Raw genomic sequence first — 16,041 nt, forward strand, 5'->3', positions numbered from 1 at the left:
CCAGCTCTTGTCAAACCCATCTGAGTCCCCTTGACTGCCTGGATGTCAGAAGTGTTAATACCCTCTTTTGCAGATCGGAGAATGGGGGTAGCAAGAGGTCAAGTGGCTTCATTAGGCCCCAGAGGATTTCACTGTCAGAGCTGAAAGCCGGAGCGTGGCGTGGTGGGGAGCGCTTTGTCTGGTGCTCGGGGCTTCAAAGGCCCGGCTCTTGTAAATCCTCACGCGCTTTCATCTCGCACTTAAACTTGCAGTTAACTTTGTCCCTTGCAATTTTTGCTGCTGGTGCGGCAGGCGCTGATGTTTTCTGAAAGGGGTCAGCAGGCTCGCGGGGTGGCTTTGACCTCCCTCGCCGTGGGGGGTCTCTGCTGAGGGAAACGCTGCCGGCCATGGTGGGATTCAGCACCCTCCCAAATCCCACAGGGAAGTGAACAGCAAGAGGCATCTCTGGGCAATTCTGGCATCAACTGCAATAGTAATAACAATTAGCAATTATGCAGAGTTATATGCCTTTGGTGCCTATTACAGGCATCAACGAGTTCTGTTTCTGTTTTCTACTTGTAGCTTGGCCTGATGCTTGCATTTTTATAGCAGATGGTGTAAGATAATTAGAGCCACTGCAGATAATACCGGCCATGATTTGCTGCCACACGCGGTGTGGCGTGGCCAGTCAACCTTCCTGGCCCCCCAGTATGTTCCAAGGTCTTCCATGGTTGAAAGCCACGTGCCTTTGGAGAAGGAGGGGAAAGAACGGGAAATTATTTCCGCTGCCCACAGCAGAGTTGTCCTGGGATCCATCTCCAGGTGATGTGCCGGGGGCGGGGTGGCAGGTACCCCTCTGGAGCTGTGGGGCCCCACGGGGATCGGTGCTACCATCTCCTTACCTGGTGTGCTCTCTGGAGTCAGAGCTGCTAGAAACAAACTTGGAAATGACAGCTGGGAGGCTGGGGAGGCCGTAAAGTCTCCTGCCAGGCTCCACGGATCCGCAGCACTCCCTCCTCGCTGGCGCCGGGGAGCAAACGCGCTTTTACCGAGGAGATGAAATGCAGATCTGCGCTTCAGCTTCTCCTCCATTCCTCCAATTCCCCTAGAAAAAAAATGGTTAATGTAATATTACATCAGATTGGACTCTGAGGAGCAGAAAGCCAATTTTGGGGGAATGTGAGCCAACCTACATTTAACTGGGATGCTGATATTTACTGTTGCAGTGATCCGGGCCTGTAGTATGGGTGAAGTCGCCGGCTGGGGATTCAAAGTCCAATTAGGTAGTGTTAATAGAGGAGGCGGCGATGCTTCATTGAGAGAAATTACTAAAATTGTACTTTCAGGACAGTCAATTAGCTGTGTTTTGACAAAGCAACAAAAAGATGAAACTGAAGCCCTTGAAAAAAGAATGAGAGAATTCAGAGGGAACATGTCTGTTTGGGGAATCCTAATATTTTTTGTTGAAATCATTAAGTGAAATTAAATACTATTTTAAACCAAAGGGATAGAATATCTAATTAAGATAGAAAAAAGGGTTGGGGAAGGGTATTGTTGAGGGGATTAGAGAAATGGTTTACAATTCATGTTGGCTGAGGCAGGGCCCCCTGAATATATTAGGTATATTAGTAACAGAGATAGGAAAAATCTCTCAAGAAGCTGATCTGAAGTTTAGGAAGGGTTTCTTTAGTGATTCCAAGGTTCCCAGACTCCAGAGTGAAGTGTGGGAATGCAGCCAGGGAAATCAGGGAGATCGAGGACGAGGCGTGTTTTCAGAGCTGCGTCAGGGCTCCCACGCTGCAGCACAGTCCCGGCACTGGTGCGGGAGCCGCTCCAGTGGCAAAGGCGGCTGCAGGGCTTGCACAGCCCTAGGAGGGCCAAGCAGCAAGGGGGAGGAGGATCTGGGGAGTCCAGGGTAACCTGGATGGTGGGAGCAGGGGAAGTCGGTGGGGTAGTACAGACAGCGGACCCCATGAGGTACACCCTGTGTCCCTGGTAGCTGCGGCACGCTGCGGGAGCCCATCCCTGCGCCCTGGCCGAGCTGCTGGCAACGTCCCCCTGGGTGACGTGTGGCAGGACGCTTGGGTGCCTTCATCTGCTCACCGTTGATCTGGTTGTATTTCTTCTAAGACCTACACCTCTGCTTTGCGATTATGTTTCCAGGAGCCGGTCTGAGACCGGTGTGTTCCTCCAGAACAGAGAACAGGGTGATGGGCTGGGGGTCCCTCCTGGCCGTTTCTGTGATAGTTTGCGAGACCCCTGCCACCATCAACCCCTCAAGCAAAGCCCCAGTGCATGGAGACGGCTGGCCCTGCCCTCAGGAGGGCACAGGCTGGCCGGGAAGGGCAGGAGGTTTCTCTGGCAATTTCTCTGTAACTCCGGATGATTTTCCCATGTTTTGCATCCAGTGCTCCAGAGGCTCGCACTCTTAACACACAGCTCCCATAAAACTCTTCTGCCTAAAGGCCTCTCCTGAAGAACTCTTTTTGACCGATATCATCATATTGTTTAATTCATTTGATATACAGAGACAGTTAGTGAAATACGCATGCTATATTATATTAAAGAGAAATGTAACCTTCAATTGGTATCTGATGTGCACTTTGCAATAACTGCTATCAGTTGTCTATAAAACTCCTAGACATCATTTGATTTTATTACCATTATATTATTTTACTTGGGAACATATAGAAGGAGTGGTGATTGCAGGTCTTCAAGTGCTTACTGGGAAATATTTAACACAGAATGTTTTATTTATTAGCATAAAGAGACACAATGGATTGTTGGTGATTAAAGTGATGATACTGCTGCCATACTTGTCAAAAATATAGACCTAATTCAATAGAAAGGCGACAGTCAGTCTCCATGTTGATCTATGCTGAAGCAAACTGCCTCTGAAAGCAGTACAGAGCCTGAATTGGCCTCTTAATTTTATGCTCTAGGGCATAGTATAAAAAAGGGAATTCTTTCTAAGTGCCTGTAATTGCATGTTACCAGAACCTAAAATATAAGCCAAATTTTTGAAATTATAAGTGTTAAGCTTTCCATTTCAATTCCTTCCCCTCCTCCTCCTCCAAAAAAAAAATCATCAAAACAAAAGAGAGCTTTAAAATGCCTCGCTATCCCACATCATTAATAAAATATACAGCATACTTAGCCTTTAATTGCAAATGTACATTTTGAAAGAAAATACGTTTTTAAAAAATAAATCATTTTCCTTCTCTCCTAGCCGTCTAGCGCTGGAGCCGGGACCCACTCGCCCCAGCCGGATGTGCCACCCTCCATTTTGAAGTGGTGCGTTTCAAACAACAGCAATCTCCTGCGTGTTTAAGGTTTGCTTGTATGGGCTGGAATATTGTTTCCCTCACTTAGACAGGTAAGGCTTTGAATTAGGTAAGTCGTGCAGGTCAGATGGGCCTTGCTAAGCCCCATGTATCAATAGGAGGGAGGAAGCCCAGCATCCCCCCAGCTGGGTTTGGGGTCTGGCAGGGCAGCGCTGGGGCAGGCTCTGCCCAGGCTGGTGATTTTGATGCTCCTGCCAGCTCGTAGAGGTTGAGCCAGCGCAGTGACGCTGGTGAGGTTTGTCAGCAAGACCAAACCGTTCAGGTGGAGCAGCTTTGCAGTGGGAGCCCAAAGTGGGAAGGGCTTGTGTCCTTCCTTTGCCCTGTGCTAAAATGGGATTCACTTTGCACAGACACACTGAAGCATCTTCTTTGAAAAAAGTCAAATATTCCCCCTCACCGCCCTTGCATGGGTTTACAACTTCTGTTTTTACAACTTCACTCCTCTGAGAAGACAGAAGGAAAAAAAAAATAAGATTAACCATTTTGTACACTTGATGGCTTCATTGGACAGGCAATAAATCAATACAATTGAATTGGAGAAGATAGTGTTCAAATGCTATTATCTGTCTCTCTGTTATTGAGCCGGGATCGTCAGACTGACTTACAGAGATCCCTCCACCTCCAGGATTCCCTTCCCCAGGAAACCTGCAGGATTTGACCTGCTCCAGGGCTCGCCTGAACCCACCAGGCAATCCTGCACTTTCCTGCAGATTTCATCCTTTTTGAGTTTGTTATCCAAAACCCATCCTTTTTGGGTTTCCCGTTACATGGTTAGGTTGTTGGAATGCAAGCAGGAAATAATCTTAAATGCTAACACTGGTGAAAGATACTGTACTCATAACAATAGAGGAGAAATCTGTTGGCAGAGCCGAGGGTGGCAATGCCGTGTGCCCCAGGGGAGTGTTACCAGGGCTGGAAGCAGGGGCTTTAGAGAGCTAATCTGGTCCTCTGCGTATTTGCTTTTGCCTTCTAGCGGCAAGATCGCCAGCGAAGGTCCGGCTGCCGCAGCCCCTGCAATTGTGAGCATTTATTTATTCAGGGCTGCTTGGAGAGCACAGGAATTTTACCCAAAGGAACTTCCTGGTGCTCCCTGCCTGATTTGGGTGCCTGTATTTCCATAGCTTTCCAGGAAAGATGATCGCACTGTGAAGTTTGTTTTTGGCAGAAGAGTTGTCCATAACAGCTTAAGATACCCAGAAGGCCAGATTTAATGTTGATTAAATGGGTCTGACTCCAGCAAAGTTGGTGCTAAGTTATACCTTCATAAATGAAAGGTAAATCAAGCCAAAACTTAAACACTGCGAGGACTGATGCTGATTTAAAGACTTCAAAAATATTTTGTTAGCAAAATATTCTGTTTCTTTAATACAGGCTTTAATAGTTTAAAGTCACCCTTACGTGGTGACATAGAGGTTAAAAATTCTTTGTTTACAGGTGAAATCCCCACTCCTCCTGCTCTCCTAGATCTTTTCGCAGCCCCAATAATTTGATAAATTTTCCCTTCGACATATGTAATTTCAGAGTGCCCTCTGGTGTACAGACATCTCCAACGCATCGCCCTCGCTCACGCCTCTTTCCTCTGACAAAATCCACTTGCTTGTAAGACTGCATTTATTTATCCCTGTTGCTTCATGTGTCGTACGAGCGGGCATCAGACCCAAATGCGAGTCCCCATCCTGTAAACGCACTGACATGAACTTAGCTTGGGTACCGTGGGAGCTCCCAGACTTCGCATGAGTTAACAAAGGCTTCTGCCTATCTGATGGCAAAATCAGAGCACAAAACCATGACAAAAATGGTCTCATGTTGCCACTGAGGAGAAAAACACCTGGAGTATAGGTCTTTAGTTGAGTATGAGAAGCAGCTTGTGTAAGCGATGACACTCCTCTCGGTATGGTGCCACTGAAGGCGGTGAGCCTCGCTGCATGAACGTGCTGCAGAACTGATCTGTGTTTTCTGATGTATTAACAAGAAATAAGCGAGCCAAAATAATCCTTGCTCTATCTCCTGTGGATTTAACATACCTGGAGGATGAGGTTCTTACACTGACTAATGACATTTCTATCTGATCCCTTTTTTCATTACATGGAGTGACTTTTTTTTTTTTAAAGAGCTATTAGTTTTGGAAACATAAATCTACAGTGATGCTATATCTTGTAAAATAAAACCAGTGGAGCCCCTGTGAACCAGAGACTATGCACCCTTCAGCACTATAGGGAGGAGTAGGCACGTTATGGGATGGTGCTGGGAGGACCAGTGGAGGTACCACAGCTCTGCAAGGACCTTGGATGCTGGCAGCAGGTGACAATAAGGCATGTCAGGTCTAACAAGTGGGTGCCTGGGAACCTCTCAGTTGACCTTTGCTCCCCTATGGCAAACATGTACATTGCGGGTTTGCAGCTGACTGCAACTGCTTCCGTTTAGATCAGGTCTGATGCAACCTGTTGGTGGACACCACAATGACCATGACAGATGCCATCGTGGACCTCATGGACCTTGTGGATCTGATCCACCTGGTCTCCTGCTCAGCTCCAGCATAGACATGTGCTGCTTGCTCTGAGGGATGCCCAGGCACAGCGGAGGTGTCCCTGCCATGTGCCAGGTGTGTTTGCCAGACAGGAACATACAAGAGTGATAAACCATCCTGCAAGTGAGTGTGACACAGTGACAGCACATGGGAGACGCTAACTTTGGGATTGCCAAGCACTAATTGATCTGTCAACAGCTAGCTATTAAAGGTGTTACTGGGACAGACCTTCCAACCTCAAAACCCCACTGGCGAAGAAGCTGGAGGGATTCTGGGCTCTTGCTAAGGTGACAGAAATGGCAGATGATAACTAAAGTGACTGACAAGTGCTGCTTTGTAATTAAATGTTAAAAGGCACCACAACGAATGCAAATGAAATTGTTGGGCCCAACCTGGCAGCAGCAGGAAGCTGCTGAGATGTGTGCAGTACATCTGGTTGTGTCAGACCAGTTAACTTTTTTACTTAACAAAACAAAGCAAAGATGTTGGCAAAGAGGCAAAGAGCTCTGTGGCGACTTGTTAGAGATTTGCAAATAGAGAGCAAAGCCTGAAAAGTGCAGTACAAGACAGATGGGCATTCTTATTTTGAGGTTGCTGTCAGCACTCAGGCTTCCAAATTTTAGATGACATTGAAGAAGTATTGAAAAATCATCTCTTTCTTCCTGAGGAAGCTGGAAATCGTCTTTCTTGTAAAGGAAGTTCTATGTTCTTTTGAGAGCTAACATCTCATAGGACCCCAACCACTGGTAAACCCATCACCTGCTTTTTAAAAGTCTGGATCACACAGACATGCACGATTCATGACCAACTGTTGTGGGAAATGCAGAGAATTAAACAGGAGGTCCACATGGTTTTCCTTTGTGTCATCCAGGAGTCAAGGGAGTTGGGTTACTTTGCCATTGTATGTAACGGCTCTGGGGATTAGTTTTCTCCACTATAGGATGAAGCTGTGTGATGAACATCAGGATGATCATGTGATATTTTGTCACCTTTCCATCTTGACCTGCTGCAAATTACCACCAGGAGTAAAACATAGGGACTTCATTTGAAGTAGGTTTCCAATGTAGGTGATAGTACAAGCATGTAGGAGCCCCTGCCATAACTGAACAGTCTTCCACTGTGGGATTGTCAAAGCTGGCTATGCCTGGATGGAAATGGCCACCAAAATATCCTAAACCTCTGCTGCTAGACCAGAAACACCACTGCAGTGTGTAATCAGCCTCAAAACTGAACTCGATTCTGGATCTGGGTCTTGTAACCAGCACTGCAGTGTATATTGGGCTGAAGTCAAGCCTGGGTCAAAGGGCTCTTGAGCTGCAGGTCTGGTTGGAACATCTGGCATTGAGTCCGGGCTGAGGACCCCCTCGCCATGTCCCTGTTTGGATCAGATGAAATGCTCAGCCAGCCCAGTGTCTGGCTGCCAACAGCGACTGGAAGGGCATGTTATGATTACCTGTATGAGGGCATGTTAAGATTACAGTGATATTTTCCCCAGAATATCTTCCCAAGCCTTCAAGGACTTCTTGAGCCAGAGAATGTTGTCTTTTGTCTACCCTCCCTTGAATTATTTTTGTTTTATGTGTGTGTCCAATGTACATAAAGATCTGGTGTCCCGGCATCCTGTGGCAGTGACTTCCACAGTTCTGCTACGTGTTGGGTGAGGATCTGCCTCCTCCTTTTTTTTTTATTTAATCCGCCACCTACAAGTTTCATTTTATGCCCTCTATTTCTTGTATTAGGAGAGACAGCAGACAGTTGTTTCTCGTTCTCCATGCTGCTTGTTATTGAATAGCCCTTTATTTTGTGTTTTTTCACAACCGGACTATTGCTACCTATAGTAGTCAAGATGTGGTTGTACCCTGCACTCATACACTGACCTAATGATAGTTTCTGTTTCTCTCCCAGTGATTCCTAACATTCAATTTGATTTTTTGATCTTTGCAGTGCTTCAGACAGATCATAGAGCTGTGTATTACATCTCTAAAGTCACATTTGTGATCAGAGATCAGACCAGAGCCCATTGTTTCATTCATTCATTCATTCATTCATTCATTCATTCATTCATTCATTCATTCTTCACAACTGCAGTTTGAAAATGTGATAAATGTTCATTTATTCAGTAAATATCTTTGTCCGAAAGCCTCCAGAAGCCTATAAGCATCTATATATATATAAGCATATAAGGTGAACTGAGGATGTTTTGTGTGCAGGAGCCAGTAAACCACCCTAGAATGCTGCTGCGATGCTAAAAAACGCATGCCGCTGCCCCAGCTGGGCAAATATAACCCAGAATGCAGAATTGTTTAATACTGTTGCTTACATTAGGTAAAGTCCAGGAAATAAATTGATTTATGGGGATGGTTCTAAATATCCAGCTTGTTCTTTTTCATGATTCTGAAGCAGTTTCTTTTGAAAGACCTTTCCCAGGCTTGTCTCTGCAAACTTGAGAGCTGCGATCCAGATGTTGTGTATAACCACATGGCTCCAGATTCCTGGCCTCTAAGAGTGCCCTCTAGCTCAAGCTGGGAACATGGACCTGTTTTAGCCTAATGAGCAAATAGAAATATAAGAGCTCGCCACATGTATCTCACACAGCATGGTTTTCCCGGCCATGACCTTGAAACTGGTGGAGATGCTTGATGCATTAAAATTCCTTACCATGAGCAGTCAAAAACTTGGGGTCCTTTCGTTTCCTTCCCTGCAGCATCCTCAGCCTGCAATGCGTGTCCTGATGAAGAGTCAAGGAACAGAGAGAATGCAGTAATGAAGTAGAGAGGGTTGAAATTTGCACATTGTCCTGGCTGGGAAAAAAAGAGGCACGATATGATACTGCTGTCAATATGACGTCCTGTCTTTATACCCAGCATGGGGGCCTTGGAGACTGTTGTGAAGAGGGTGAAATGCAGCAGTGCAGGAGCTGGGATGATAAGGAAACATTGGCCTCTCCAGGTTTGTGTGTGGATTCTGCAGATTTTTTTCTTTTATGTGTTTTTTTTTTTTTTGCAGGGGGGGTGATGGGGAAAGGAACAGAAGGGCTTGTTGCACATGGGAAATGTGGAGCTGCCTGTCTGCCTGTTGCTCTAAGTTGAGAGACTAGAAATAATGCTGGCCATGCTTTTGACTCTCTTGACAGCTATTATCAGCTATGTACAGCAGTGGGATCTTGGGGACAAAACATGATCTTTGACTGATGTGGTTGAGGTCCTTACACAACATGTGAGCAAGGTCAAACACAGTAGAGAACCAAGGGAAGGATAAGGGAGGATTACCTTCTTTCCCTGAGCAGATTTCCTTTGAATGTGGAAGCTGTGAGAGGTGCCCAGGAAGGCAGAAAAGATTCTCACTGAGCCAATGGGGTTTAGCACACAGTTCAGTGATGTTTCTTGGCCTGTGAGTTATTTGGATCATCCCAGCTCAGAGATCTGTGATTGTGGCTGAGTGCCCTCAGCCTCCACCATGCAAGACCTTCTAGTAAAGCAACCCTCTAGCAGGAAAGGTGCAGATAGACACAGGCAGACAAACCTCATCTGGCAGACCTGGAGGAATGTATGAAATGCGGGAGATAAGGCAGACAGGTATGTAGGAAGCTGATTTGGGGTCACTAGATGGTGCTGTTGATCTTGAAATGAGGACAGCTCTGAGAAGAGGGACTCTCTCTCCTGAACTTGTACCCAGAGCATCGGCCTAAAATTATGGTTGACTGGCAGCGTCTTACATGCTTCCCAAACATCAAATGGACCTGCACTTCAAGCTCTGACACTGAAGATATAAAGACGAAGGAGTGCAACAAACACAGGAAAATCGGGAATTGGACAAGCGTGTGCTGTGGCCCCACCCCATGGCCTTAGCTCAGCCCTTCCCTGAGCCTGCAGGAACCATGGGGCACGGGGGAGAATATTTTAAAGCCAGTACTGCAGAAGTAGATGTGAAAAGTGACCACCAGAACAGTGGAGTACCATGTATGCTCTTCCATCTCCATGGCCTTGGTTGCTTGTAGATGGTCAGCAGAGCTCATGCACGTCTGCAGTGATGCAGAACATCATTTTGGGATCAAGTTCATTGGGTTTAACAAGCAGAGGAGTGCCGTGGGCTGGCAGCAGGTATAGTAGTAGTGCACAGCAGCAAACGATATTCCAGGGGGAGGCATTGTAGACAAGCTCATGGGGCAAAGGCATCTGGCATCACTGGAGCAGAGTAGCTGAAAAGGTTATGTGTAGTCTGCCTCGCCAGCTTTGCATGCACGTAGCTTATGGAGCTCTTCACTGCCATATTCCTTCCTGAGACACCTCAGCCCCACCAACTCCAACCTTTTACTATTCCTTCTACTGGGAGGTGGTCTCACTTTTGGGACCAGGAGGGCACAGCAAGTTTCAAAGTATGTTGACTTTTAGAGCCATTTTTTTCCAGGAAAAAAATCCAGAAAACAGTGCAGGTGGAGAAGCAATCTGTGCATAAGACATGCCCTGGAGTCATGATTCCCATGGAGGAAACAGCACCTGGGAGTGCCAATAGGTTTGTGTGGCAAGGTTTTGGTAGCAGGGGCAGGGGGGGCTACAGGGGTGGCTTCTGTGAGAAGCTGCTAGAAGCTTCCCCTATGTCCGATAGAGCCAATGCCAGCCAGTTCCAAGACAGACCTGCTGCTGGACAAAGCTGAGCCCATCAGCAACAGTGGTAGCACCTCTGTGATAACATAGTTAAGAAGGGGAAAAGCTGCTGCGCAATTGCAGCCGGAAAGGGGAGTGAGAATATGTGAGAGAAACAACTCTGCAGACACCAAGGTCAGTGAAGGAGGGGGAGGAGGTGCTCCAGGTGCTGGAGCAGAGATTCCCCTGCAGCCTGTGGTGAAGACCACGGTGAGGCAGGCTGTCCCCCTGCAGCCCATGGAGGTCCACGGTGGAACAGATATCCACCTGCAGCCCGTGGAGGAACCCATGCTGGGGCAAGTGGATGCCCGGAGGAGGCTGTGACCCCGTGGGAAGCCCGTGCTGGAGCAGGCTCCTGGCAGGACCTGTGGACCCATGGAAAGAGGAGCCCACGCTGGAGCAGGTTTGCTGGCAGGACTTGTGACCCGCGGGGGACCCACGCTGGAGCAGTCTGTTCCTGAAGGACTGCACCCCGTGGAAGGGACCCACGCTGGGGCAGTTCGTGAAGAACTGCAGCCTGTGGGAAGGACCCTTGTTGGAGAAGTTCATGGAGGACTGTCTCATGTGGGAGGGACCCCACGCTGGAGCAGGGGAAGAGTGTGAGGAGTCCTTCCCTGAGGAGGAAGGAGCGGCAGAGACAACGTGTGATGAACTGACCGCAACCCCCATTCCCTGTCCCCCTGTGCCGCTGGGGGGGAGGTGAAAGAGAATTTGGGAGTGAGGTTGAGCCCGGCAAGAAGGGAGGGGTGGAGGGAAGGTGTTTTAAGATTTAGTTTTTATTTCTCATTACCCTACTCTGATTTGATTGGTAATAAATTAAACTGATTTCCCTGAGTTGAGTCTGTTTTGCCCGTGACAGTAACTGATGAGTGATCTCTCCCTGTCCTTATCTCGACCCACGAGCCTTTCGATATATTTTCTCCCCCCTGTCCAGCTGAGGAGGGGAGTGATAGAGCAGCTTTGGTGGGCACCTGGCATCCAGCCAGGGTCAAGCCACCACATTGATCTAAAATGTTGCTGCAAAGCAGTGTATGTGCAAAATATACAGAAGTTGGCATAATTCAGTTATCTGCTGATTATATCTTGTTTAAGGACCAGAGACCCTAACTTGGTAAGGACTGTCCTGAATATTGGCAAGGGGTGATGAAAATGTTCAGGATACTATTTCCCCTTGAATTGTATCTGGTACACATTTTTTCCCTCTTTCCTTTAAAGGTATGGCTCTAACACATGTCCAGCATGAAGGCAGGCAAGTATTGACAGCTCATCCCTGCATCAGGTCATATAACTCAATGGGAGAAGCATCCTTCTTACACCCTGTCTTCTTTCTTCCCTCCCTCCTTGAAGTGTGGCCATGCTAACCCAGGTACTTGAACATCTAGCTCCCGTGACTCTCAGAGCCTTGACCCTAGTATGTATCCTGGTCCGTGACCTGTTGATATGGTCCAAGTCACCACAAAAATCCAACTTTTACTGTTTACTATTGCAAACACTTGGCTGAGAGCGAGGCTAGTACCATCCATTTGGGCATGAGTAGAGCCATATCTGAACCTCAGCTGTATGCAAAAAAACACCAAGTGTACAATTTTGATGTCATTTTGTTAAGGGACCTATATTCAGGTACATGTTGTATTATTTCTAAATTAGAACTAATTATCCCATACTCAAGGCTTGATCATTCATACCAGATGTTTAGATCCTGTGTCTGTTGGTATGGCTTTTAGAGTATTTAAAAAAAAAAAAAAAAAAGAAGAAGGAAAAAAACCAAGAGACATTTCAGGCTATCTCAAGTTTTACTGCTGTGATGCTAACACTTGGTGTAATCTATCTGTGTAACTTTGTTCTTATCATCACTGTGATACTTGAGTGCTTTCCTTGTGGACATCCTGGCTTGTCTGTCATTCCTCCCTCTTAGGGATGAATGTCTGAAATCGGGCCTTAACATAAGAAGGATCCCTTGAAAGCTATATGCAAGAATGTAGAAAAGATGGAGCAGCACCAGCACACGCTGTCGTAAGCACACAGGCCAGGTCGTAAGCCTCCCTTGGCTCCCCTTCCAGTATGCAGCTTTCTCCAGTGTTGAAGAATCTTCTGATGCAGACCTTCATGCTGCTCTGCATAAATAACATGTTACAGGTGAAGCTGGGGATGGAACAGATGGTGCGTTAAAGAAGGATGATGAAGAAAACTTCTAGTGTCCACTCATGGCAGGATCAGCAGTAAAAAGCAGACTGCAGGTAAGAAAGAACACAACCAGGTAAGGATGGGCTTCCATCACATCTCTCTTTCCTGAGCTGGCTGCAAACCCACCTGGAAGTGGAGGGAAATTATAACCCCAAGGACAAGTCTTCTCAAAGCAACCCCGCAAGGCAGGGCAGCTCTCACCTGTGCTGCACCTCCATGTTTAGGGCACAGGCTGGCCTGACACCCTGCAGGACAGCTCTGTCCTTGCTGCCACTGCAATGCTGGAACAGCGTGCTGCTCCTGCTGGTATTGCTAATGGTATATTAATGATATTAGGTAGCGCCTCCTTTGTGCTGCCCCATCTGATGATTGCAATCCGCAGTCATTTCAGGTTAAATTGAAATACTTGGATTTTCACGTTTGCAAGTGGTCTTTTGATATCAAGGAAGGGTAAGTGTTCTGATGCCTTTTAAGATTTTGGCAGAAGTTATTGACTGGTGAAAGGAGGAGGAGCCCGGTGAAGATGTTATGAGACAGCTATGGGGCAACACAGCTGAAGATTATGTCATTATGTCACCGTGCAAATTAAGATTGCATAGGAAATCTTTATTGTGTCTATAGCTTGTGATTGCTTGACTGCAACTGTGCTGTGGCTTTAACCATGTTTAAAATGCAATTTCCTAAGTTTTGTAAAAGCTTACTGAAAAGAGAATTCCATTAAGGGAAACCATGTTGACTCCGATTTCTTCCTCAATTCTCCCTGTACAGCTATTTCTAAATCACTTGTAAGCTTTTTCAGCTATGCTGAGTATTACATAGCGTAGAGTTGAGCCGAGTAAAATGATCGATATTGTAATGGACTTCTCATCCTAGTACATGACAGAAATAATAAATGTCATGATGTATGACAGCCCTTCTAAAGCCCTATGGAGCCAAACAAGATGCAGTAAGCATATATCTCCTACTTTGTACCCTTGTTTTGCTTCTCTGTGTCTGTCCTTTGTTTCCTCCCACATTTATTTCCTCAGTAATGGAAGACTCTAATTGAATTAAAAGCGACTCTGTACGCACAAGAACATGCTGTGGCTGCACCACTCCCCTTCAACAGCACTGGGTGGACTTCTGTAACTGCAGTCTGCTTTGTGAGCTGCTAAGTGCTGCGTGGAGCAGGTTTTTGGGTGGTTTTGACCAGTAGCCTGTTGGCATTCCACCAGGTAAATGTACATGCAAACAGCTGCAGCCTCTTCCACTATTATCACGTAGTATTCACCTTCCCGCTCCAGTCTGTTTGTCATTCGGGTCATGCCAAAATTTCATTTTAAATTTTGATACTAGTTCCCATTTTCAAGCCAAATCAAACAAATGTCTTATCTGCACCTGTACGGCTCTTCTTGGCTGAGATGTCTGATCAATTAATGATGCCTTTCTTCTGCCAGTGACACCAGCCACCACACTCAGTGGGTTTTCCTGCCTCTGCTGCTTCACAAATCCCTGTGCGTATCTTCTCTGTACTGCATTGCCAAACTGCCACTCTTCCTACATTAAGTAGGAAGTAATTGCTTCTTAAAGATAGTAAGAAATGAACCAAACCAAAAGTTAGCAAATGAAATAAACATTATTCCTTCTCTGGTTTCCTAGGGAGATTTTAAGTGGAGTAAATGGGAAGGGTGGTTCATGATGCTTAAGTGATCGCTCTGCTCTCCTCTTTTTTGACTTTGACATCCATCAGGGTGTTATTTCTATACATACAAGTGGTGCACAGGTTGCAGATTAACAATGTCTCTACTATAGAATGCAAAGGAAGAAAAAAAAAAAGATTGTTAATTTTTCTGGTTTTGCTGAAATACTCATCACATGCTACAAGTGTGTCACCTTATATTTAAGTAAAGAGAAGAGCTGGTAGGAAGATGAGAAGAGAAACAGAAAAAAAAACCCCACTAATTTTAACCCATATCAGCATTTCCAAATCATCTGTAATTAGTATTGGTTAGTTATTGCACCACTGTAGCAAACTGCAGAGGTGGAGCCCTTGCAGCATGACCTGCGTTGGTGCTGCGGTGAGCAGGGTGCCGGACCAGGTGGCCTCCAGAGGTGCCTTCCAGCCAAAATTATCCTGTGACTCTAGAGGAGGGCTCTCACAGCAGCCCAAATCCCCTGTCTTCACTCACCTGGTAAGCTGCACTACTATTTATTCCTATACTTTGTTTTCACACACAAGTCAAATATTATTATTGTACTTTGGTTAGCCTGTGGCAATCCACTTGACACCACCTCAGTAGATGATCTGCTTTAATGTTAACAGGATTGCAGGGGGATGTATCCTGGTGAACCCATGGCTCAAGTAACCTTGTATTTGGAAAACTAATTGTATCTTGCAAATAGGAGACTTTACATTCGAAAATAAGCTGAATATATATGTACTGTGGAACTGTATTTACTGTTTTTCAAAGGGGTGAGTTTTATGGGAGAGTGAGAAAGGTGAATGCCACATTTTGACAGGTAAAATTCATTTTACCACTGTGTCAGTTTTTTGTTTCAGTTTGTCTCATTGTCAGCAACAGAATTTAATGTTCTTACTTTATGAATATGAATGCAGGTATTATGAATAAGAGTTACACATTTCAAATTAATGGAGAGACATGAGCACTAAGAGGCTATATACTTTTATTTTCGAAGAGTGGGTGTTCAGGTAACAGTAATCTTGAGATCAGCTAATTTACAGCACCAAAGACACCTGATTCTTACAGACTAGCCCCTGGCCACGAGGACAGCCTGGAACTGTAACTCGAAGGTGTGCCCTGCCCAAGGCCAGTGATGGACTATCTGTGCTAATGCATGTGCAAGCCTTTTCAGGGCTTGTGGCTCTCGGTACAAAAAAAAAAATCTGACTTTTAATTCTGTTGTGACACACAGATGCCCCCACGTGCCAATTCACATGAAAGAGTAGTTCACTCCCATCACATACGAGTTGAAAGGGGGTTTCCCAAAATGTTGCTCCCTGGTCCTCAGAACCCAGTGGCACAGGGAGCAGTAACTCAGAATGGCAGCTCCTCTTAATAGGTATGGAGACAGTAAAAGGGGCTGCTTTTACTTTTTTAATCAAAGCTGACAGGGGCTGTCAGTTCAGGGCACACACAGTACAAGAATATAGAGAGTAGGTTTCACTGCAACAGGGCCTTCTTCTATGTGAAGAAGCACCGGTAGATGCAGCTCCTTCCCTCCTCAAGCTCCTCTGTGGCTCAGGTCTGGAAGCCGTTAAGGCTGTGCTTACACACCCCATTTCTCAGTAGGGTTTATTACTTTGGCCATACCATTAAGCCTTTTGGTTCTCTGCTACCTCAGCGAGGCCCTGGCCAGCAGGGCG

The sequence above is a fragment of the Ciconia boyciana genome, chromosome 9 (genome assembly GCF_034638445.1).
Source record: "Ciconia boyciana chromosome 9, ASM3463844v1, whole genome shotgun sequence".
Lineage (NCBI taxonomy): Eukaryota > Metazoa > Chordata > Aves > Ciconiiformes > Ciconiidae > Ciconia > Ciconia boyciana.